This window comes from Lagenorhynchus albirostris, chromosome 18, assembly GCF_949774975.1.
Source record: "Lagenorhynchus albirostris chromosome 18, mLagAlb1.1, whole genome shotgun sequence".
NCBI classification, from domain to species: Eukaryota; Metazoa; Chordata; class Mammalia; order Artiodactyla; family Delphinidae; genus Lagenorhynchus; species Lagenorhynchus albirostris.
The window spans coordinates 68,712,992-68,739,538 of NC_083112.1; the positions used below are offsets into that span (position 1 = coordinate 68,712,992).

Here is a 26,547-nt window from a genome sequence, read left to right on the forward strand (position 1 = left end):
AAGAATTATTATTTTTTATATTCTCTTAATTTACAGAGAGAAAAAGTGATTGACTAGTAGTTATAGCCCATGGGTTTGAACTTGGCTTCATCATGGGTTTGTTTTGCTGTTAAGTGAGATGTCTTTGTATAAGAAATGGGTTCTTTAACGTGTGGGAAAAGATTCCATGATAGAGTAATTTTAGCTATTTCTTATGAGAGACAAAATGGTTTTTTAAATTATCTGTAGTTTGTTGAGTCTTTTAAGTCCTTTTTTCACTGGGGACTTTCTCCCCATTTTTAATAAAAATAAGAACATATTTTAAAAAGATGCTTTTGAAAATAGTGACCTTGGGAATTCCCTGGTGGTCCAATGGTTAAGACTCTGTGCTCTCACTGCCGAGGGCCAGGGTGCCATCCCTGTTCAGGGAACTAAGATCCCACAAGATGCGCGGCATGGCCAAAAAACAAAGAAAATCGTGACCTTGCTGTTCTGTTCTGTATATGTTTTGTTTTGTTTTTGCTCAGTTTTCCTTCTAGCTTTTTTTGTTAGGTGCTTTGGAGTCCACATTTCTAATGAAATTGAATCATAATTTCAAAATTATTTAACTCTACCTAGTGAAAATAAATTTAATTTATAGTTATTATTTTTACTTATAGGTTTATAATGATCATATTAGTAGTAGTATAATTTTCAAAATAATTTGTTGAAAAAGGTACCTTATTGTTTTAATTAGCATTTCTCTGCTTATTGGTATTATATTTGAATATTTCTCCATGTATTCACTTGCTAGGTATCATTTATAATCTGTAAAATGTCTGTTCATGTCCTTTGGGTGCCTTGTTCAGGTTATAAATTCACACTGGGTATTTCTGTTAGGTCCGTGTGTTGAGAATATCAGAGGACAGACCTGTGGCTTAGAGCAAAAGAAGAGTGATTTTGCAGCTATTGAGATAGGAAGGATATTAGTACTAAGGTGCATTTACTGTGTGCTTTGTATATGTATAGAGGTGTAGTAAAGTTTACATATTAAAGTATTTGTATAGGCACCTGCCTGACGTGATGTAAACTTTTAAGTATTGCTCCTTGTGGTTATTCTTGTTTTTCTGATTAATAAGTACTACACATGCTTATTTTTTTAATTAGAAAATTTAAATATTATTTAAATGCATTTTATAAGAAATTGTATTAGGTTTCTCCAAAGAAACAGAACCAACACGATGTGTGTGTGTATTATATTTTTATATATTACAGAGAGAGAGATTGATTGATTGATTGAGTGATTGATTTTAAGCAATTGGTTCACATGATTGTGGATGCAAGTCCCAAACCTGCAGGGTAGACCAGGGAAGAGTTGCAGTTCAAGTCCAAAGTCAGTGTGCTTGAAGGATTCCCTCTTGCTTGGGAGGTCAATCCTTTTTCTTCAACTGAGTGAATGAGCCCACCGATATTATTAGAGGGTCATCTGCTTTACTCAAAGTCTACTGATTTAAGTGTTAATCTCATCTAAAAAAATACCTTCGTAGAAGCATCTAGAATAATGTTTGGCCAAATATTTGAATACTGTTGCCTAGCCAAGTTGACACATAAAATTAACCATCACGGAAGTATTCATTTTATTCCCTAGAGGTATTTAAGTTTTTAACAGTAGACATATGCTTCCAGAAATAGATTTATACATCTTTTCATGCAAGAATAAATTGTGGATATCTTTCTAAGTCATTACATAAAGATCCATGTCATTCTTTCTCACAACTACCTGGAATTATATTACATGAAGGTTTTTCTGTACCTCTGTGCTCATGCTAGAAAGGGCACTTATGCTGTCTCTGCTGCTTGATATCTCTCCTTGGATTCCAATAGATTTCTCAGGGCTCAGATACTGAAAACTGAGTTCTTGATAGCCACAACTTGCAAAGAAACCAAACCAACATAAAGTTTCTCCAGGCAGTTTTTCCTGTCTCAGAAAATGGCAACTTAAGCTAAAACCTTGTCTTTTCCTTGATTCCCCTCTTTCATCCACCACTCCCACTGCGCCCCCATCCTGACCAGAGTCTTCGTCGTCTCCTGTCCAGATTCTTGCAGCAGCCAGTCTTCCCACCTCCACCCCTGCTCCCTGCTTTATCATTAATATAGCAGTTAAAGTGATCCTTCTAAAATACACATCAACTCAGCCGACCTTGTTGCTCTTCTTCAAACGTGTTGGGCACAGGCGTCAGGGCCTCGTCATTTGCCTCTCTCCTGCCAGGCCTCACTCATGGCCTCATCCAAGCCTAATTACCTCCCAAAGGTGGCACCTCCAGATACCGTCATATTGGGGATTGTAGTTCAACGTATGAATTTGGGGGGGGCACAAACATTTAGTTCACAGTATACACTTAGTTGGTAGAGCTACATACCCCAGAACTTTTCCAGGATATCTGTGCCTATTTCAAATAGTAAATTGTCTGGGTTTGTTTTGTTTGCATGTTTTTTGGTGAAGCTGTGAGTTTGTGTATGTCAGATAGTATAAGCTCACAGAGAAGTAGAAAAGGTCCAGTATTTTATGTAACCCTACTTCCTTACTTGAACTGTGCTTCACAATAAGGAAGAATATTTTGTTACGACTTGAAGAATGCAGAAGTTACTGTTTTATTCCAAATCTTGTATTGCAATCATTGTTTATATTTAATTTTTTAAAGTTCCATTATCTTTAAAATGCCGTAATATTAAGACAAACATATATCTCAGTAAGGCGGAATTTTTTTTTCATGTGAAATCAATACATATTGCCCGAAAGAGAGAATAAGCTTCGACTACATTGAGCAGCTTCTTCATAGCTGTGCTTTTGGCATTTACCCAAGGACTCTTGAGGAACTATCAAATTATACGTCTTTGAAGCTTAGCCAGAGATCTTAATGAAACCAAATCATGCTAAAGTTCTTAAAGCTAGTTTGAATCTCAAATTGTACATTTTAAATTAAGTTTTTATTGATAATAAATATACTTTATTTCTCATTAGCCTTGAAAGCTTGAGTAACAATATCTGTAGAATAAACATGTTTTACAAAGATTTACCATGAAGAATGGTATTAATATGACCCTTGTTACACTAGCACAATAAGATTTCAAAGTAAGCATTCACGAAGTAACAGCGATTAATGACAACCATCGAAAACAATTTTGAACTCCATCAGTTTAACTCAGGAGGGTAAACTTAATATGATAATTCATCTAGTTGAATTGTATCAGCTTAGCAGGAAAGTATGTAAATACGTGACCCTTACCTAGTTTCTAAATGGATGCTGTGCTGATAGATTTATCAGTTCCATTAAAGAACTTTGGGGAGCTTCGGAATTTCAGCAATTGTTCCCTTGGAGGCTGAAAACCCAACCTGATCTCATACTGGGACCATTCTGGTCTGCATATTTCCATAATTTGCCTTTGCTACTAATATGACAGCAAGACACAAATAACTGTTTCTAATAATATCAGATGGAGTTGTGGAGGACAGCATTTTAATGTAGTAAAAGACCTCCCCCTGGGGTTGTTATTGCTACTATAGAACAGCAGCTACACAGTTGCAACTGCAGTCTCTTAATTGATTTGTTTAATTAGCAAGAGCTGAAGCTTGGGCTGAATCTTGTCATCTGATATCATAGGACCCAAAATCTGCATCATTCATATTTATAGATATAGGAACACCATCAAAAAGTTCTACTTTTTCTGAAAACTCACTTGTGGATGTGGAATTTTAATAGAGTAAACTCCCATTTGTTAAAATTCCAAATAATTGGAAAATGAACTAGGTTTGTTATTGCTTTTCTTTACCAGTACTCTTTTGAGAAGTAAATTATGTCATGCGTTTTCGCTTATTATTGTCTTCGAAAAATAAGCATCCAGAGAACTTCTTTGGTCTTCTGTACCTTATAAATCCTTCTCTTTACGTGTCTGACTCATCTCTAGTCTTCATTTGCCTTTTTCTCCCTTCTCTGTTCCATCCCTTTCTCTGTATCACTGGGGTTTCAGGAGGGGCACGATGGCTTATTGGGATTTCTTGCATGGTGGCCCCATGTCCTAGCCTTTGCAGCTACCTGGAGGCCTATTTCCCTGTGTGCTTACCCCTTGACAGGACATCTGACTGAATTAACCCTGGGACTTGCCTCACTTAACCCAAGTTAAGTGCAGTTAAGACCAAGCTGCACTGGTCCTAATTTCCTTGGATGGGGAAAAGAGAGGGGACTGGGAAGTGTCTAGCATAGAACCCCAGGGCCTTCATCAGACAGCCACTTCCACCCTATACACACAGGGCTCCATGCCCACTGCGTCAAGCTGTCCTTATTCCTGACCCTCTTCCCCTCCAACCATAGAAAGCAGGTGGTGGCCACAGGCTAGACGTTTTGTGGAGGGTTGATGAAGTCTCTCTGTTTTTTTTTTTTTTTTGCGGTATGCAGGCCTCTCACTGTTGTGGCCTCTCCCATTGCGGAGCACAGGCTCCAGACGCGCAGGCTCAGTGGCCATGGCTCACGGGCCCAGCCACTCTGCGGCATGTGGGATCTTCCCGGACCAGGGCACGAACCCGTGTCCCCTGCATCGGCAGGCGGACTCTCAACCACTGTGCCACCAGGGAAGCCCAGTCATTACATTTTTTAATGAGCATACATAAAGCCTGGCATTTATTGGTAGTCATGGTAGTCGGTCATCTCACGTTGATTGAGCATCTATTATGTGATGACATTGAGTTCTGGCAATCCACAGGAAAAAGACATCTCTGCCAGCAGTGGCCCACTGTCAACTGAGGATATAGAAATATGAGTGTGATGAGAGTGATAATAGACGTTTGTATGAAGGAGAGGTATTCTGGGGCTTGGAAAAAGGAAATGGGGGAATTGCGAAAAGCTCCCCAGTGAATATGTCCAGCTCATGCTTAGACTCTAAGGATGAATAGAATTTGCAGTCAGGGAAGAGCATTTCAAATAGAAGGGAACAGCATCTGCAAAGTCCCTGAGACAGCATGTTCAGAAACTGCTCTGTGATGATGGTGGAGAAAGCACAGGGAATAAACGAAGGTTGAGAAGCATGAGGTTGCCCACGGGTTTAAGGAAGAGCAGGTTGGCTAGTGAGGGTGGCAGGCAGGTGGCAAAGGTCTGTGTGGGAGATGAAACTAGAATGGCAGGAGCTGGGTGTTGCAGGACCATGCTAAGGAGATTGGACTACTCTTTAGACTTTGAAAGAAGAGAATCTCAGTATCACCTGAGGTGTATTTTGTTTTGTCTTGATTTTAAAGAGATCTTGAGAGAGTGAGCAAATAAAGAAGAGGTCCATTTGAGAGTCTCCTCTTAAGGATCCAGAGTCTAGTTTTATGTATTAGGCAGAATTGAAGATGATGCTGAGGTTTCTAGATGTGGTGGACGCTGCAGTTAACTGTGGGAGCAAAAGAGGAGAAAGGGAAGGAAGGATTACACAAGAGGAAAGGTGGAATAGATAATGAATTGGGTTTTTGACCATTTTAAGTTTGAAATGCCAGAGGGGCCTCTATGATGTAAGGGAAAGACAGGGAAAATGATGAAGGGTGAGCATGTCAGTGGGTACTTTGTGGGCATGAAGAGGTGATATCTGAAGTCTGCAGTAGGTGAGGTTGCCTGAGGGGATGGTGAAGGGACAGGCCCAGAATGGACCCCTGGGCAATGCCCACATCCGGGGGAGGCATCTAGCATCTCTAATATAATCATTTTAAAATGACATTATCTGTTGTCCAAATCATTTCTATTATGTGTGGCTATTGAAGCCAATTTAGTGCAACCTCGATCATGATTTCACCTCAATCATGATTTCACAGTATCCTAGGGTGTCTCTAATTATTTCATAGTATCTCAAAATCCTGCTGCCGTCTGCCAAAGATCCTCAAACTAAAACTGATTTTAATGAATAACAGAATGCCTTACGTTTGTGCGATGCTTTAGGATTTTAGAATGCTTGATTCCATTCAGTTTCCAAGATAGGTCATATAGCATCGTAGAGTTAGTTGTAAAACTTACACACACAACACTCTTTGAAATGTTGTCAATTTAAAATATTTGCAGTTAGTTATATGTTCACAAGAAATTTCTGTAAACTACCAGGATGTTAGTGAATTTTGAGGTGAGGGGTTTGGGGGAGGTATACTAAATAAAGCTTGATTTCTTATGTTTGAATCTTATATCTCCCACTTACCAGCTTTGTGAGTTTGAACAAGTTACTTAACCTTTCTGGTCCTCAATTTTCTCATCAGCAAAATATCTACTTTCATGGAATTGGTAATGGTTGAATAAGAAAATGTTGGTAAAATGTTTGAAAATAGTAGGAACTTAGCATATAGTGGCTCAACTATTTTTATAGCCCCTGAAAATATGGAATACACTCTCCCTTTGCAGTCATTTTACCTCGCTTTTTTCCCTCCTTTTTCTTGCTTGCTTTGGAGACATGCTGTCATCTGAAATTGTAATCTCAACTGAGATCACACTTGGTAGGCAATCTATCAAAATATTCAGAAGGAAAATACTTCTGTTTTATTTGGAAAGTCTAATTTTTGTTCATCCTATGATTTCTGACCGCCTCACACAGTTAGCATACCATTTGTCATTGGATGCTAAATATGAAGCACGTATTTAAACCTGCACCTGTGGCAGCAAGATGCTTAAGAACATCTGCTTCCTTGAAGCATAATGAAGTTCACCAAGAACAGCCTTGGCTTTGGTGTCTTGCGTTTGAAAGGCAACATACTTTTGATATAGGCCCTGTTACGATGGTGCTTATGGGACTTCATAAACCATCCTCACTTCGAAAGGATTTTAGTTTAGGAAAACCATTTAAGGCCATTGTGGTGTAGTACTACGTATTGCTGATCTTTCATACATAAATAAAATTAATTGATTGTTGTTATTTACCTTATGGTGAGAATGATGTGGAAATGGCAGCTCTTTCTCATGGAAGCCAAGTCAGACAGTGGTTCTCAAACTTAAGCATGTGTAAGAATCACCTGGCAAACTTGCTGAAAATGCAAATCCCCAGGTTCCAGTGAAGCTGATTCCCTAGGTTTGAGTAGGGCCTAAGGATCTGCATTTGTAAAAATCGGTTTAAAGTAGCCCAGGACTAGGATTTGGAGTATATTTTCACACTTAATGTAGAATTAGTGTCTAGTTTAGGAAATTGATACCCAAAACTACATTGTATTACTGGTCTTATGAGTGGAGCATAGGAACAATGTTCTGGTTGTTTCTTATTATACTAAGAGGATAGGACAAGCATTTGATTATTTGAAATAATTGATTATATATTCATAATACATATTTTTTAATCAGGTAGGGACATGATAGGACCTAAAGTATGATTAAATCCATAGTATCATCAACTGTATCTTTTAAGTTTACTTATCAACTGCAGTCTTTTAGGTTTAGTCTGAATTATTCCAAGACTTAGTTAGACCCACAAGACAGTGACAATTTTTATTTTTGGCCTAGATCAGGGTTTTTCAATCTTGTCAATAATGACATTCTGAAATGGATAATTTTTTGTTGTGGGAAACTGCTTTGTGCACTATGGGATGTTTAGCAGCCTCCCTGGCTTCTACCAATTAGAGGCCAGAACACCTCCCCAGATATAACAACCAAAATTGTCTCCAGACATTGCCAAATGGCCCTGGGAATAGGGAGGGGGCAAAATCATCCCTAGGTGAGAACCACTGGCCTAGACTATATGTAGTAGTTGGGATTTCAGAGTTTCCTTTTCTCATTTCACTAATAAATATAATGTTCTAGAGATGAGCTCTCTAGAACAAATGTGATACTTCTCAGTGGCCTGAAGCTTACAAGGTCTTATATATACATACTTATACATCCCGACCTACTCAAATGCCTTATGCAAAGAAAATAACAGTGAACTGTAGCTAGCCTGATGCTTGATTTGACTTAGGAACATGCTTGACTACTGGCTGTGTGGGTTACTTGTTCTTAGTCTTCCTCATATTTTATCTTAAACCAGATCTGTCCTGGACAGCCATTCCTGAAAGGTAGGCCAAGTTCTAGTTTGTGTAATTGCATTCTGTTTATTCGGATCCTTTTAACCGTTGGAATAGCCATACTGTTATTGTTCACATGAGACCCTCGCATCCTGAGTCCACAGCGAGAGTGTACAGTTACTACCTGATCGTAGAAGCCACTGCTCTTCCATGGGCTCCACTTTGCCTGTCATCGTCCTGGTGAGATGCATCAAGTAGAGTATGTTACATGCATCACCTCACAGTGGCATCGGTGAAGAAGTACTTTTCTGTTCTTTTTCAGCTAGCATTTAGTTGCCTAGCTCTGTAGTATTCTGTGGCACTTGCCCTGTGTGTGGAAGGTATATGGCAGGATGCCTGGCAAGGCATGGGAAAGTCCAGTAGTCATTAGTAGCTCAGGTATGTATTCTGAGAGGTAGCTTTCCCAGGCTGGCATATGTTTTGTATGGTGTAAATTCTCAAGATTGTGGGGGACAGCTGATGTAATGACTAGGTAATGACTAATCAGTGTTAATTACCTAGGTAATTACAAAGCATCAGGGGACACGTGAAACTGCCCAGTGACCTTGTGTGAAGTGGAAGCCCTGCCTGATTTAAGGGTGGGGAGATAATTCATGTGTACGTTCTAACAGTCACTCTTGGAGTCCACTGTGTCCTAGAGCTCAGAACACCCCTTTCCTGTCTCAGCTGCTCGGCAGAGTGGCCTTTTAAAACTGGGGTGGGGCTTCCCTGGTGGCCGGGAGACAACGTGCTCAGAACGCCTGCAGTAAGCCTGCTGCTTTCGGCTGGTCACCTCGTTTGCTTCCCACAACCGTTGAGATCATCAGCATGCCTCCCACCTCACGGATGAAGCGATGCCTCTGCTGTGATTTGTCAGAATGGCTCGTACGGTGAGGGCAGCCATAATGTCATACCTGGACCTGGCGACAAACCTTGGCTTCCTCACACCAGCACGTGCGTGGTTGGGATTTAGGTCCTCCCGTGGCCCTTCGCACTTCTGTATGATTCCTGACTGCCTGGTGGAGAGCAGCTTGTGCGGAGGTGGGGGGACTAACTAACCCTCCTCTTCTTCTGTGTTTGAACTTAGAGCCCAGCCACTTAACAGCTAGTGTTGAAGGTCTGTGTCCTTCAGCTTCCCCTTGTGAATTAGTTTCATATTGGGGCCGAGGGCGGGGGCTTTCTCTTAGAAAAGGTAATCTTTATCCAAGTAACTATTGTAGATATTAAAAATAGATTAAAATGGTAATTTGATACACATTTGATATAAAGCCTTTCCTCTCAGTGAGAATGTAAGACGACCTCAGCTGACACTTAAGGTGATTGGGGTGTGGAATACATGTTAACATGTGTCGTGAAAGATTAATTGTTCTAGTTTAAGTATTTAACCTCTGTTTCTCTACCCTCTGCTACTTTATTCAACCAAACTTTGAGTCCCCTTGAAGGATTTTAGGAATAACGCAGGTGGGTTTTGAAATACAGATTGCCTGGCGATATTTTGCAGTATTGCAAGTCTAAACCAGTGGTTCTCAACCCGCTGATTCTGCTCCCTGGGGGACCTTTGGCAGTGTCTGGAGACATTTTGGTTGTTACAAGTGGTGGGCTGCTACTGGAATCTAATGGGCAAATGTCGTTAAATTTATTGCGAGCATCACCAACCAAGGAGGCTTCTGAAACATCCTCCAATAAATAAGACAGTCCCCTACAAAAGAATTACCTGACTTAAAATGTCAGTAGTGCCAAAGGGTCTGTATCCAGACAATAATTATGGAAGGGCATATAAATGTCTGTGACCATCTCCTCAGCCCTTCACAAAGCTCTCTAACACTCTGCAGACTTACTCTTTTAACATGCCCCTGGATGAGCAGTCCACAGCTATTCCACCCTGTTCATTCTGTGTTATCTCATGAAGCCTTACTTTGTAAATTGAAAGAACTGCTGGCGTCTTGATTATACTAGAGGAAGAACTGGGCCCCATGTACATGTATGTCATATATATTGTTTTACTATTTTATCCTAATATTGATGACTCTTTTGTGTGCATTTGTGTCTTCACAAAATTTTGACCAATATATCAATTTTATAAATGAAGTTTTCTCTTAATCAGTGTCTGCAGTTATGATCCAAAGGCCTTTGATACTGGTTTTTTATATTCTTGATTGTACCTACATTTCTTTTCAAAAAGAACAAAGTTTTTTATAGTTCACGCTCGCCCATCAGAGTTTCCTTGTTGGACCATCTTTGTTAATGCCACAGCTACTTAGAGTAAACGATCAATTAGATATTGTTGTATCAATTTATCAATTTGTTGAAAATAAACCTATATAAGTACATGCTGTGTGATCCACATGTACACACAGCATGTCTGAGCTTTTGACAAAGCCTGTATCTTCCAACTGGCAGCTCTTGTGGTTTGAAGGCCAGCTTGTGAGGAGGTGAGAGTGGTGGCCTCACCCCTCATTGATAACTTCCCCCCACCTCCACTCCGTGCAGTCTGCATCCTGGCCCTCAGTGGGTCTGCTGGCCTGGTCTTCACTTGGCAGGGGGTTCTGAAATGTACCTGCAGGATTTTAATTTATAAAGGTGACTTAGTGCCGGCACAGAGAAGTTAATGCTACTGAAAGAATTTATTACTTACGTCTCCTAAGAGAAGGGGGTCCCCCATGCCACACAGGGCCACTGGGAAAGCACCAGCCGGGTCAGGAAACAAAAAAGGAATGCGGGGAAAGCATGGGTGGGAGCCTTTACTGGGGTTTCCGCAGGAAAGGCCAAGTAGGGCAGGGTAAACCGTTTAGGATTGGCTAGTTTGAATAATGTCAGTAGGCTTTGGGCTCTAGGGGTGGTCTCTAGTTGTCTGGTCCCTGGCCTTAGGGTGATTTGGGGCAGGAAACCATGGCTTGGTGTGTGAGTTAGATAAAGCGGGTGGCTGGTTGCATATGAGCGTCACTGTCTTTAGGAGTTAGCTGGCCCTGGGGGGGCAGGCGCTCTCAGGCCTGTAAGGCCCCCAAGACATACAGAAAATTTAAAAAAAACATGATTAATACACAGAGAACCTGGTAACAGAATCGGGGGAACTGATGTCCAGTAACTAAACTCACAAAGACTGATGTCTAAACCAGAATGCGTTTATATTAATTTGAGGTGAGGGAGATTTCTTCCAGTGACCAGATCTTTAAACCTGCCCTCCAGAATGTTGACTGAATGGTGGCACTAGAATAATAAGGAAGCTAGTTAGTTAGAATAACTTTAGAGCTGGTCTGGGTTACATGCTAACAAGAGCGAAGGGAGACTGAGTGTACCTGTGCTGTGCTGAAACCTGCAAATCACTTCTGACGTTCACCCAGCACACCCTCTGGGGCCCACCTCCTTGCCTTCTCCTTTTTCTGTGCGTTAGCGCTACTGTCATCTTCCTGAAGAAAGGACCCGCACAGTCAGTCAGGCTGCAGCTACCCAAACCTTCATCACGGACCTATACTGTATAGAATGTAGTTCTCCTTCCCTCGGGCTGACGTGCACATCACTTGGATTTAAATTTTGAGTGTCCCCAAAACGCTATGGTCGTGCACTTTCATAGGTGGTTAGTATAGCACTTCTGTGTGGAGTTTTACCAGCATGGCTCTCAGAAGTTCCTAAGAATCTTCCATTTCTTTGGTAACACCCTCTGTAGTATATATACTCAGAAAATTTCTTCTCTTTTTTTTTTTTTTAACAGAAAGAGCCCTGAAAGATCTCATTTCCAGCCCCAGTAATGCTTTTAAACTGGTTGTGTGACCTTCCTAAACCTGTTTTCTTTGTTGTAAAATGAAAGGTCGAGGTCAGTGACCTCCAAGGTCTTTCCTGGCACCGTTCCTGCTCTGAGAATGATTACATTTGTCACAATGTGCAGTTGGCTTTGCAACAGTAGCAGAACATCACATGTGCAACTTATTATCATTGTCTATCTTTTGATTTTGATTTTTTAAAAATTTCCTTGGGTCTCATGCGGGCAGACATCACTGGCTTATCACATACTGGTATTGTGTCCTGTCACTTGATTTCTGGGGACAGCACATTGTGCTGCTACAGGCTCAGTGCTAATAATCAAGATTATATGTTCTGCTTACTGGGACTTTTTTGTGTGGTTTCTGGGGGGAAAATGCAAATGCTTTTCAATTATTCTAAGGGAATTTTGATTAACCCCCTGGGTAGTGTTCTCTCTACCCCCTGCCATGGAGAAGCGAGTTTTATTGAACAGAAGGTGTAGAACTGAATTGCTCATATGTGTTTGCTTTCTGGTGCCTATAGTATTTCAAGCTAAAGCATTTTAATAAATAGTTAATAAATGTCTGTCTAAAATAGGTCAAAACTGTTAGAAACTAAGCCTTTTGTTCTTCAATTTCAAATGCAGATAAGTTCATTTGACTTCTAAGTGGAATTTGCAAGGTACAGACTCACATTGTTCTTTTATATGTGTAAAAAGTAGTTATTTTTGACTGGAATTGTCAACATCCTGCTTACTACATAATTCTAAGTATTTGCCCTTAGGAGCAGATACTTACATTTATTCCAACATTGCTATTTTTGTTGTTGCTTTTGTAGATATTTTGCATGTTTACTGTTTTCTTCGCCTGTGTGTCCAATTGTACCTTTTGCATCTGGCTGGAATATAGGTGCTTGATTTATAGAGAATTTCCAAATTTCTGCCTCTGAAGCCTTTAAAACACACACACACACACACACACACACACACACACACACAACGGTTTTATTGAGATATAATTCCCATTCCACACAATTTACCCATTGTTCCAAGAATACAATTCAGTATGTTTTAGTCTATTCACAGAGCTGTGCACCCATCACCACAATCAGTTTTAGAGCCCTTTCATCACCCCAAAAAGAAGCCCCAGACCCATTAACAGGCATTCCCCATTTCCTTCAACCCTGTCAACCCCTGGCAGCCACTAATTTACTCTCTGTCTCTATATATTTACCTGTTCTGGACATTTCATATAAACAAAATCATGCAATATGTGGTCTTTTGTGACTGGCTTCTTTCACTTAGCATGTTTTCAAAGATTCATACATGTTGTAGCATCAGTACTTCATTCTTTTTTTTGCCAAATAATATTCCATTTTATGGATATACCACAATTTTTCCTTCAGAATGGACATCTGCATTGTTTGTCTTAAAAGCTATTATATATCGCGTTGGCCAAAAAGTTCGTGATGTCGAAAAACCTGAACGAAATTTTTGGCCAACCCATTATGCTGCTATGAACATTCCTTTATATATGTTTTTGTGTGGATGTATGTTTTCATTTCTCTTGAGTGTATACCTACGAGTGGGATTTCTGGGTCATGTGGCAATGCTGTGTTTCACTTTTTGAGGAACTGCTAGACTTTTCCAAAGCAGCTACACCCATACATTGCTGAGGGGAATTTTACATTCCCCTCAGCAATGTATGAGTTATTTAATTTCTCCACATCCTTGCCAACATGTGTTACTGTCTTTTTGTGTTTTTTGGAATATAATTGATATATAATAGTATACTAGTTTCAGGTGTACAACGTAATGATTCAGTTTTGGTATGTATTGTTAAATGATCACCACTGGAAGTCTAGTTGACATCTAATGTCTTTTTGATTCTAGTCACCTAGTAGGTATGAGATCAGGACTCATTTTAAAATGTTTTCTATGCAGGATTCCTCTTTTTCCCTAGAACTCATGATAAATGCAAGAGTATCCAAAAGTGTGTATTAGTTGTTTTGTTTATTAAAACAAACTTAACCCCTAACAAAACATATAATTTTAATTATTATATGTTTTCTGTTACATTGCTGACTGTACCTCAAATAAAATGTTTTTTATATTAAGCAAGCAGTTCCTTTTATTTCCCTAGGCTTTGTTTTTTTTTTTAATGGTAGCACATACTGTGCAGGAAGGTCATTACATAAAGAGAGGAAAAAAGAATATCCAGCATCAAAGAGAAAGTTAATGCTGTTCATATAATTTTATTTATTTATTTGTTTGTTTGTTTTGGTTTTTTTTTGCGGTACGCGGGCCTCTCACCGCTGTGGCCTCTCCCGTTGTGGAGCACAGGCTCCGGACGCGCAGGCTCAGCGGCCATGGCTCATGGGCCTAGCCGCTCCGCGGCATGTGGAATCTTCCCGGACCGGGGCATGAACCTGTGTCCCCTGCATTGGCAGGCGGACTCTCAACCACTGCGCCACCAGGGAAGCCCTCGTATAATTTTTTAATAGGCATCTTATAACGTTTTGAGATTTAAAGCAACTAATAATATTTTTTGCACATTCCTGAGCATTCCCCTCTTGTTGCCTGTGAACTGATGTTTTGCTTTGGAAACTCAGATAGTGAAAATATTTGTCAACGCTTCGAATACCAGTGCTTTACTTCTTTAGTCATTTAGGTATTAATCTTGTTCTGTAGACCACCTACATGTGTTTGTAAGGGCTGTAATAACTGACACTGTATTTAATTAGCACTAATATTGTGTAGACGGAAAAAACATATTAAGTATCTTTCCAAGTCACTAGTTCGAAATTAGCAGAAGCTTGGAGGAAAAAGTCCTTGTCTATGTTGCACTGTTCTTTTGCACAGCTGTGGAAATTTGTGATCCATTTCTTCGTTCATTCATTCATTCATTCACTCAACAAGTTTTTGTTGGGTGCTATTTGTTGGGTGCCAAACCATGTTCTAGGTACTAGGGAAGTGGACCAATTTCAATAGGACAGAAGTGTGAATCACAAATAGGTATCCAATGGCAACCAGCTGGTGTGCACAGTGTAGTAAGTGAATATTGGCATGTCCACAAAAAATCACCTTTCGTAGCTCCTCGTAGCAAAACTGGAGGACACTGAGGTCAGTTCTCAGAGTACCCTGTTAGGGGTGGGGCAGGGAAGTCCCTAAATAGGGGGAATGAAGCCTTTGGATTCTGATGTTTGTCACTTTATTCTCCCTTTTTAAAGTTAAGGGCCATTTTTTCATTCTGTTGTCTTAAGTCTCTTTTCACAAATGTAAAGATCTTGCTTCCTTTCTTAAATTTCATGTTGGCTTCTATATCTGTTACTTCAATTATATATACCCCTTCTGTTTGTGCACAAAAAGTAATTTACATATTGATAAGGAGGGAGGTTATACATGTGTGGGGCAAGGGGTATATAGGAAATTGTATCTTTTGCTTAATTTTGCTTAAACCTAAAAAACTGTTCTAAAAGTCTGTTTTTTAAAATGTAATTTACCGCGTGGTGATTGAGGGCACCTACGTTTTAAAGTCAGGCAGACACTTATTGATTGGCTCTTTGATCTTAGCTTTATTTACTCTCTTCAAGACCAGTTTCCTGGTCTGTAAAATAAGTGTAATAATAACAGCATCTTTTTCATTGGCTGTTGTGAGAATTAAATGAGAGAATGCAGGCGAGGCACTTAGTGTAGTTCCTGGCACAAAGTAATCACTCAGTAAATTTAACTAGTATTGTGGAAATATATTTCATACCCAGGAATAAAGTTTTATTCGCCTTTATGAAGCATGATCCTGGGAACTTTCTAGTTGCCACAGCTGTTTCCCAAGGGCAACTAATTTAGACCTACAGCCTATAACTCACTCAGTGTGACTTGTTTTCTGTTTCTTCATTCTAATATGAACATTTCTGTAACACAGTCTTTTTCCCTGAATATCTAGTGTGTGGATGCCTCAGCTAGGTCGTCAGCTGGGTAGAGTGGCGGGGTGACAGCGCCCTGCAGCAGACTTGGCGAGAGTGGAGGGTACTGGTGACGACTAGGGCAGGCCTGCCGCAGGGAAGCGGGGGCCGGAAGGGACGAGGGGTCAGGGGAGACTCAAGCTTGTTGTCAGGCTGAGGAGAAGGAGCTGATTGGGAGGAAGAAAGAGTACAGCTGATAAAGCAGGTCCCAGTGAGCCGGGAGGGACAGGCCAGGAGTCCTGCGTGCCCAAGGCGAACAGGAGGAATGCTCGCTCCCTGGCTGGCAGTGGGCGCAGATCTAGGGAAGTTTGTAGGGCGGCAGGCTGTGTAGGGAGCCCAGCGAGCTCTGTTCTCCTTGGTGAAAGTGCTAATCCATTTAGTAATAGTTACTCTATTGCTATAACAAGCTTTTCTATTTTAAAAGACCAGTGTAAGCACAGTGTATTTTACTTTACACTAATTTAGAGTGAAGATTCATACTATTTTTAAAGCTAAATATACCATAGGTGCTATTTTTTATTTATTACCTAATGTGTCTAATAATAGAATTAGCAAAAAGGTGACTAAATTATCCAAATTTGACTTTGTACTAACATTATGCTTGGCTTACTCAACATCCCTGAAGGTCAGCAAGAGATAAATTTGGCCCAGACTGGTCTTTTTCTGCATTTCATCACTTAAAAAGGGGAAAAAAAAGAAAGAACAGAGGAGAACAAGCCATCTTTTACTTTTATAATTTTTAATCCATCATTAAAAGTACAACTTGCTGTATGATCTAAAGAAATACCATCTAAGTCTTTATATTAGGAACAAAAGTGAGCCTTTCAGGAAAAAAAGGAGCAGAGCTTAATCTGCATTAGCCCTTTGATGTATTTCTAGATTTTACAAAGCTTCCCGTTGTTCCCGCCACGTTGAGACAGACCCAGTCACGTGTCCAGCAATGCCGATGTCCTTTTCTCCTTAGCACGTGCTGAGCTAGAGAGGGCTGGACCATTGCATCTGGGATGTATTTCCACAGGTGTTGGCCCAATGGGAGTTTCACTTCCCAGTACTCCTTCTCCAGGCAAAGATTCTTTTTTTCAAAAATTTCATTTTATATTGGAGTATAGTTGATTAAGGGCAAAGATTCTTAAGTTAATGATTGGTTTGGAAAAATAAACTATATTGCCCTTTTGCTCTTCTTTTGAATATTTCTTTAAGATGCAACTGATATTGGTATATCTAGGGGGCTTTACTGAGAAGTAGAAAAATACTAGTTGAAAAAAGTCATATTCATCTATAGTTTTGAAATATGAAATGCAATAGATAAGTTTTGCTTTTAAATTTAAAAAAATCCTATTGTTTGAATTCTTGCCATTTTTATCCCTTTTATTTCATCATTTCTTGTAACCTAGTTTTATGTTAGGGTGCTGAACTTTATGTAGCAACTTCTTTTGTTTTCTTCTGTGATTTTCTTCCTCATATTTAATCTTCTGAAAAAATTTTTGATTGGAGTACAGTTGACTTCCAATGTTGTGTTAGTTTTAGGTGTATAGCAAAGTGAATCAGTTATACATATATACACTCTTATTTTAGATTCTTCTCCCATATAGTCATTACAGAGTATTACTAGTTACCTATTTTATATTTATATAACAACTTCTTGATGAGCACATCTTCTTCCATTGTGATGGTGAGAGGTGTATGTTTTTAATGCCCTTTCTATAGATTGACATCATTGCCAGAAGTGGTGCTTGGTGCCAGCTAGTTTCATAGATGGAAGAAAACAATCCAGGTTTCAGTTTCACAAATGGAAAAACAAAATCTAAAAGGAAAAGGAAGCAATTCGTTAGCAGTGGGCCACTGTGCAGAGTAGGATAACCTGCCTTCAAAGATTTTTGTCTTGAGCACTGTAATGTAATGTTTAATAAATAGTTTACTTCAAAGGACTTCACTACAAGAAAATAGGCAGCTTTCCTGCTATTCTTGTTTCTGGTTCAGTTTTACTATAAGTAGCTCATATCCGGTCCTCTGTGGTCTCAGGTGGTCATTTGTGTTTATGATCCTAACACTGAAACTGTAAGAACTGTGGCCCTATTTTAAGTCAATAGCAAGTACACAGTGGTCTGCAGGAACTGATCGAGGCTCTCCCGAAGCCCTTGACACTTTGACGCATCTTAAGGAAAGTGCTCAGACGCTGTAAGCAGTATGCACGTGATTATGTCCTCCAAAAATAGAAAACTAAATTTACTAAGGAAGGACTAGAAAAACTCATCAAAATGTACGTAAAGTTTTTGATGTATTGTGATCACTCCTGTACTCCCATTCTAAACTTCTAAACACCATGTTCAGTATCCTTGAGATAAAAGCCTGAGGTTACAAAGATCATTGGAGATGTTTGAATTTTTCTTTTTCTTCCTGTAGATATATTTGGCATATGTAGAATTTGAGAGTCCACTATTAATATCAGTTTCTTCCAGATATTACCAGATACCAGATAGACAGATGGAACTCAAAATAAACTACTGGAACTCAGAAAACACTATTGTTTCTTTTCCCTATAAATTTTAACCCAGCAGTATTTTGGGTCTGGGTGGAACCTGGCTGAATCCATTTTGAAGAGGCTCCCCCAGTGATTCTGGTGAATATCTCTGTAAAATCACTACTGTAAATTCTTGCTGGGTATGATCTTGTTTTGTTTATTTTTTATCGCTCAGTATTGACTCAGTGATAGGACCTAGGGCCATTCTAAGATATATAGACTTGAGACAGTTTCACACTGGCTTACTCCCTCTTCCATTCCTATTCTTTCCTCTTACTTGAGCGCGCTCTCTCTCTCTCTCTCTCTGCTCAGAACTGAGGAGAATGCATTGCTCTAAGATCTAGCCCTGTAAGCAGAGGGGCTAAGGGGTGAATGGGGGTGGGGGGGAGGAGGGAGGGAGTGGGTGTGTGGGAGGGAGAAACTGCCCCACCCTATTGCGCTCACGCGGCAGTGGAAGGGGCTTATGGATTGGGCCTGTGTTTCTGCATTAGCCACGTTGTTCTTTAAAGCCCTGGCTAGTGGAGCCACCTCTTTCCCCCCCACCCTTTGTATCCTTGAGTCTTTACCCAGAACCAGCTCTCTGTGGCACCTCTGGTGGGGAGGTGGGGTGCTCTGTCAGTTTCTAGTTGTGGCTACTGAGCCCCATATTGAACTTGAACACAGATAACCATATGGTAACAACAGTCATTTACAAATCTTCAAGTCCTGGGTTCAAGCATTTCTCGTCAGTAATCCGTGGGTCAGCCCTTCAGAGGGGCAGCCCACACCGATGTCCAGCATGAGGGTAACTTGTAATAGGAGTTTATCCAAGTTTATACTCCTCTTCAACCTGACAATCCCAACTCTAGGAATTTATCTTCAGGAATTGTTTTAGTTAGGTTCTTTGGCTTTCAGGAGATTCATTCAAGTTTCCTAAACTTACTAACCAGGGTATGTGTACAGAGACCTTTGGAAAAGGCCAGTCGTCCAGGCCCAAGGGAATGCATTCACTCGTGGTTTTCTCAGATCAAATAATAATACTGTAATCATGAGCGCTGACATATATTGAGCACACCATATATATGAGGCGTTTTGGATTGCCTCCTCATTTAATCTTCTCGTGAGGTAAATACTGTTACTATTTGCTTTTGAAATGAAGGACTTGAAACGTACAGATGTTAAGTAGTCTTCCAGGGTCGCATAGCCTGTACCGGAAACAGGACTTGGCCTGAGGGCTCTCGGATGGCAAAGCTGGGATCCAGAAGCTCATCAAGAGCAGCTCCTGGAGTAAGGACGCAGAGTAGAGAGTGGACTCGAGTAGTAGTAGTGTACGTAGCAGGAGCACTCCAGAAAAAGGTACTCTATTTCAGATAAATGTGGGAAAGGCTAGCTCAGTTGAACAATGTTTTTTACTTCAGGACTTGTCAGTACTAAACTGATAATCAGTTTGAGTCTCCAGAAGGGAATCTGGAATGCAGTATTTCTCAAACATTTCAGCCACTGAACCCTTTTATTCACTGGGTGTGTATTAGCCCTTTCCTAAAACTAGTTTTGTAGAAAACATAGGAGATGCTGCCTTGGGACCTTTTAAATTAGGAATTGAAGTAATCAGGATGGCAGAAAGGACTGAGAACAGAAATTATAGCTGAAACTCCAATGACTTGGAAAAAGAGACCTCTCTCCCCACCAAAAAGCCCCCCACAAAACTACAGTATAATCTTATAGGAAGTACAGTAGCAGGATTTATGGGAACTTGTCTCAATTAGAATAAACTGTGTTCTCTATATTATATTGATACTTCTCTAAGTAGAAATTATACATTGCAGAAAGGTGACCCCACCCAAATGTTTCAAATATGTAAGTACTTTTAAAATATGATTAGTATTTGAAAAAATACATATGTATATGTATTGGCTTACTGATGATTCTATAGATTTTTAAAAATACTCTTAAGAAATAATAACTCTGATTTAAGGTTTGGAAAATTTTTGCGAGGGATCTTTCTGGGGATTCACAGTGCACATTAGCATTTTTAAGTCGTTGAAAAGTGCTGTAGTAAAGAAACCTGCTTCCCAGATTTTCCCAAATCTGTTTTGCCATGCGTGACTTCCTTATCCCCATCTTTACTTTTTTTCATATTACCTATTACCAAGCCCTAAAAGTAGTATTCCTTGGAATACCTTTGGGAGGCACTGCTCTAGATGGGAGCAAACTACAGCCCACCACTTGCTTTTGTAAATAAAGTTTTACTGGAACATCGTCACAGCCATTCATTTATGATTTCTCTGTGGCTGCTTTCACACTGTGGCAGAGCTGAGTATTTTAGACAGACACAGTATGACATGCAAAGCCTAAAATATTTACTATCTGTCTGGCCCTTTATAGAAAAAGTGTGTCCGTCTCTGCCCTAGATGATTAGTTGTAGGTAGTTGTATGTGCAGATTAATTTTACTCTCCATTTTGTACTCTAGCGTTAATACATTGCAATTAAAAAGCTAATATAGGTATATGTATGTGTGTGCATATTGTATATATTTTAAAATATTGTAAAACATCAAGTGTCAAATAACATTGTTAACCAACAGACAGACTTGTTCATTATATTTATCGTGTCAAAACAAAATGCACCAGACAATCAAGAAGATAATTTTATTCAGGCAATTGCAAGAGGGAGAATAGTTATTAATGAGGAATGTCTCAAAGGAAAGGAAGGGCTTGTGTGGTACAGAGGCAGGTACGCATGGGGCGTTGCAAGCCTTGTGGGATTCATGAGGAAGAGTGAACCGTGGGTCTTGTGTGACTTCGTTTGGGGAGAGTGGCTGTCTGCCCGCAGCCGTTTGTCAGACGCAGAGGAGTGGAGAGTTCTGTAACTTCTTCTCTTGCAGGAGCACAGGGCTCGGGGAAAATTCAGCATTGTCAGTTGTTAACAAAATCAATAAATACTATTAAATACCTGCTTATATATAGTTTTGGCACTAAAATATGGTTGTTTTCTAAGGTCTTATCCAAGGCCACTTCTGTCTCTTTCTGTATTTTGTCTTCCATCACTTCTCTTGCCTGTATCATAGTCAATACAGTTTATAAGTCATTGTTTATTGAAATAGAGATAGCAATTATGAATTAGAGCAAATATATACTTCCAATTTTTTTAAAAGGAAAGTGATATCTGTGGAGGAATATAGTGGGATTGGTTACATATCAGTTTGCCATTGATATATTTCTGTGATATTACTATCATTTTATCCATCTGTAAAATCTTCATAATAAGCATGATTGCCATAGGCCTAATTCACTTTTTGAATCAGTCACAGGCAACAGCACAGATCCCTTACAAGACATTAAGGCAGAGTAAGACCCTCACACTTTGAAGGGAGATTAGTGCCTTTTAGAACATGTATAATTTTTTTTGAATTTTATTTATTTTTTTATACAGCAGGTTATTATTAGTTATCCATTTTATACATATTAGTGTATATATGTCAATCCCAATCTCCTAACCCCCCCCCCGCTCCTCCCTTGGTGTAGAACATGTATATGATAAGTCTGTTTGAATAGCTTAAATGATAAGAGCTGTCATCCGATTACTAGGAACTAGGTACTCTTCTAAACATTTTCGCTTTTTCGAAGTACACTTTACAGACAATAACATTTACCCTTGTAAGTTACAAGCTATTGATTTTTAGTAAATGTATAGAGTTGTGCAGCTGTCACCACAGTCTAGTTTTAGAAGATTTCCATCACCCCCGAAGTTCCTTCAGCCTGTTTGCAGCCTATCTCTGCTCCCACCGCCAGCCCCAGGCAATCACTGTAAACATTTTATATTTATTAACTACTTTACTCCTCGTGGCAATCCTGTAAGATAGGTTACTATCATCATCTCAGTTTTACTGGTGAAGAAAGTGAGGCAGAGAGAGCCCAGGCTGTCAGGAGGAGCCCGAGCCCTCTGAGCCACTCCAGACCTGAGCACACGCACATGAGAATCACCTGAGGGCTTGTTAGGACACAGCCGGGCCCACCCTCAGAATTCCTGGTTCCTTCTGACTGGGGTGAGGCCCCCAAATCTGCACTTCCAACAAGTTCTCGCTGATGCTGCTGGTCAGGGGACCCTGCTTTGAGAACCACTTGTCTATACAACCTCAAACATCGAGAGAAATAATCACTCTTGCGATGGGTCTGTTTTGTATGCTTGGCCCAGACTGTACCAAAGTATTCTTGGCAAGCAAATATCCCTAGTTCTAGGGGAAGGAAATGTATGCTATGAGAGTAAATTCTAATCATAACCACCAACTACCGTCCAAAAAGTGAGGTTTGCAGTCACCTCTGCAGCGGCATCGCGGCCTGTTTTGTGTGCGTGCACCTTATTTGTCGATCATTTTGTAACTTTTAGTTCGAATGAATTAACATCACGTGACTCTGCTATTTCCATTTCTGCCTTTTAAAAAGTAGACAGCTATCACAACAGCAAGAAGCAGACCCAAACTTTGTTCTTTTGCCTCTAGTCACAGGCAAAAATGGAAAGGGTAATTTACCCAAATAGAAGAAAAAAGAAAGACTGAAAAAGAAAGTACTGACTCACCGCAGACTGCTTCAAAATGTTGCCCTTGGGATAGAGGTTAACTCAGTTGTGAAATAATGGCCAATGCTCACCCTCCTCATAACTTTCCTTAGCCCTGGAGAAGGCTCCTCCCTCTGACGTGAGATGCCTGCAGTTCAGCAGCTGGCTCAGCCGGAGGCCCGGATTGAAAGCTCTCCGTTTGTACAGACTCACTTGCATTTGTAACGCTTTCATTTTAAATCTCCTCTAATCTAAATGTAAATATTTTGGTGTCTTTTTCTCTGTTTTCTAAAATCAAAATACTTTAGTGAATATGAGCCTACATAAAGGTGAGTCGGTGGCTTCTCATCCCTCCTAAAAGACGAAGCAGAAGCAGTAGATGACACCAAAGAGGGATGCAGAATTAGAACCCATCAAGAACCTGGGCAAAGGTCAATTGGAGGTCCCACTGCAGAAGTTTTTTGGAATGCAGGGGAAGAATTACTTAGAAAAGGTTCACTTGCTTGGAGAGGAGGTGGTCCGGTATGTTCTTACAAGAAGCCAGCAGCTTCCTGCTCCTCAGTAACTGCTCAGACAGACCGTCATTTTTCTAAACAGCCCAAAACGGTGGAGTCAGCAGAAGGGTGTCTCCTGTCTCACACAGTGGACTACACAACTGAAGTGGCCCTGGGGCCGGCCCCCTTGAACTTCTGACTGTGGGTGGGGACTCTCCTGGCATTCTCGGACCTCCAGAGGCCTCTTGGATGGACACAGGGTGCCTTGGAGGCCTGCCCTGCTGCGCCGCCAGCCAGCGCCTGCCCAGAGGTGGTAGACTAGAAATATCCCTTTTAGAGCCTTCAAGATTCCACCAGCCCCTCTGAACAGAGCCTTTCCAGAGCCCTTCTCGGTACATGTGAGCCACAGACCAAGGAGAGAACTAACCCACTCAAAGGTAACGTGGTTCTTAAGGCTAACGCTCGCCTTGATCAGACCCTGCCACCCCTACAGATGCTGTTACTGAACCAGGTGTGTTTGCCCGACGCACAGCAAGCCAAATGCTGAGACGCCCGGCTTTGCAGCCCAGAAAGAGTTTAGTCACAAGGCAACCAAGCGAGGAGACAGGAGAACAAGTCTCAGATCCGCCTCCCTGAAGGCGAGGAGGTTGGGACGTTTATGGGGTAAGCAGGGTGGTCGTAGGCCTGGAGAAAGGTGAGTGGAGGCGGGGAAAGGTGAGCTGACTCCCAGTTCCTATAAAACATGTGGGCTCCCTGAAGCTGAGAAGGTATGCGACGAAAGAGAGGGGAAAAAAGAAAGAAAAAGTAACTAAAGTGTATTTCATCAGTGAAGGCAGTTTACAAGCAGGTGGGTTTCAAGAAGCCGTTCCCCTGTCTGTTGCTGTGCAAGACAAGCTCGAGTCCCCGTTAGCCTCCAGCTTCTGTTCACACTGTGGGGCGTGGTTTCAGTACCACAACCCCAGCTGTCTCACACTCCCAGTGTAACTTGAGAAAACTCTCTTGTGGTCCGGGTTTGGATATTTAGAACCAATCAGAATAAAAGCTGAAGGTATTGGTCATCCACACATGTGCAAACCCCAACCTTCTGGGCGTGAGTGTTGCTTGAATATTGCAGGATGTTAACCGCTTTACCGTCTTTGAGGAAACATGATGCCCTTCAGTCCCATGCCTGGAGAGTGCTATTCTCCTCCTCCCCCAGCCCCCCACTTGCTTGCTTTCAGCTTCTCTTCAAAGGAGACTTTAAAATGAGAGTCAGTTCCCTGTCATTCAGAGAGCAGTAGCAGGTGAGAAAGCAAACGTTAAACAGGAGTAGATGAGATGGTGAGTTCCCTGACTCTCCAGAACCCCATCCTTCTCTTGGAACACTGCCTCTTCCAGGACTGCGTTCAACATTGACTTTCCTATGACGTGGATGGGTCAAGGTGCCAACCTAAGCAACCTTGACTTTAGATTGGAAATTCCTTCAACGCATCACAACATTACAGATACTTCTAGCCTTATCTACTGTTGAACTTTTCTACTTGGCCAGCTGGCTTCTTAATGATCCCATGACAGTCTGTCCTCTCCTACCTCCTGCACACCTGAGTCATACCATCCCTGTCTAAGAAAGCTCACTGTTACCTCTGCCCTGCTTTGGAATTCTTTTATTCCAAGGCTTATCGCAAATCCGATCTTCTCCACGAGTCTTCCTCTGACTACCTTAGGCCCTTCCCTCTGAAATTCTGTAGTATTTCATTTTCTTAACACACAGGCGCAGAGAAGTTTGCTGTTAGGAGTGCCTCAGTTGGGGGCAGTTTTACTCCCGGGACACGTGGCAATGTCTGGAGACAGTTTTGGCGGTCAAACCTGGAGGTGGGAGCTATGACATCTGGTGGGTAGGCCAGGGATGCCGCCATTGAGAAACCCGACCTTCAGCGTTTCTAGATTGGGCCTAGATGACGTAAGAATCTATATCCTTGTAGTACCTGAAGAGGAAATCTTGGGTATACTTGAATATAGTCAGTGGTGAAAAGGCTCGCTGCTTCACAAGGCCACCCATTCAGTTGTTGGAGAACTCTGTTAGAAATTGTTTCCCTATGTTGGGTTGGAATCTGTTTTCTGTGTCTGGTCTGGGCCAATAAATCGATTTCTTTCCCTTCTTTGGGGTGTTTATAGAGAGCTCCCTTGTGATTCCTGGCAGTTCCCACATCCCTCCCTAGTCTCTACGTTATGCCTGGTTCCACAGCTTACCTCTACTTGTGCATCTTCCCCAAATGTCAGGGCAAACTTCCTGATGGCAGATACAAAGTCTTACTCTTCATGGAAGTCTTACTCTTCCATGTTTCACAGCCCTGTAGCTAGTACAGTTCATCTTGTGGTAGAAAATGCTAACTCTCTGAAATGACCAGCCCCCTAGAGATGGTACCACTGCTGGCAGAGAGCATCCACAGACATTGTATTACATTACATTACACCAGTTGTAATCCTGGTACAACGTGTTGTCCCTTATATGTTGTGTAGGGTGTTTGTAGGATGGTTGCCTTTAAGGCAGAGATGGGTTTTTTAGTTTGTTAAGTCTCTGAGAAAAATATTTATTTGTAAAGCAGGTAGATTGTTCAGCATTATTCACAGTGTTCTTGCTTCTCATTTATGACTGCACAGTGAAGATAGTATCTTTTACTGTTCTGCTGTCCAGTTTGTTGGGTTAATTTGGGAGATAGTGCCAGTGACCTGGAATTGTGCCAACTTCCAATTAGCACCCTGTGTAACCACTGCTTTCACTTTAAAAGTAATTACTGCAGATTTTCTTATCTACCCTGAACATAACATGTACTTTTCTAATCCCCTAGTTTATTCTTCTAGGGCTTCCCACCGTAGTTTATTCTTCTCATATAAAAGGAAAATTTTCTTTAGATTTTTATGCTTTAAAAAAATTTAAACTTACCTTGATATAACTCAAGACTTCTGGAAAAAGTTGCGAAAATAGTCCAAAGAATGTCCATATAATTTCATCAATTTCTCAAATGTTAACATGTTACCGTGGTTGCTTTATCGTGTTCTCTCACTCTCTCTGTATGATTGTTTTTCTCTGAACCATTTCAGTAAGTTGCTAACAACACTTAAGTGGATATATTCTAATGAAAAGACAACTATTCCCTTATATAATCACAGAGCAGGAAATTAACATTGCTACAGTACCATTGTCTAACCAATAAGCCTTTCAAATTTTTCTGGTTTTCCTACTGATGTCTTTTATAGCAAGAGAAAAAAAATTTTTTTTTCCTGGTCCAGGATCTAATTCAGAATCATATTGCATTTAGTTTTCATG

General features: G+C 40.8%; 1 protein-coding gene across 1 annotated transcript in view; it reads left to right on the plus strand.

Moving 5' to 3' along the window:
- The window catches only part of PCCA (propionyl-CoA carboxylase subunit alpha), a 354,456-nt gene that overhangs the window by 291,275 nt on the left and 36,634 nt on the right, over positions 1-26,547 (plus strand). The window lies entirely within an intron of this gene.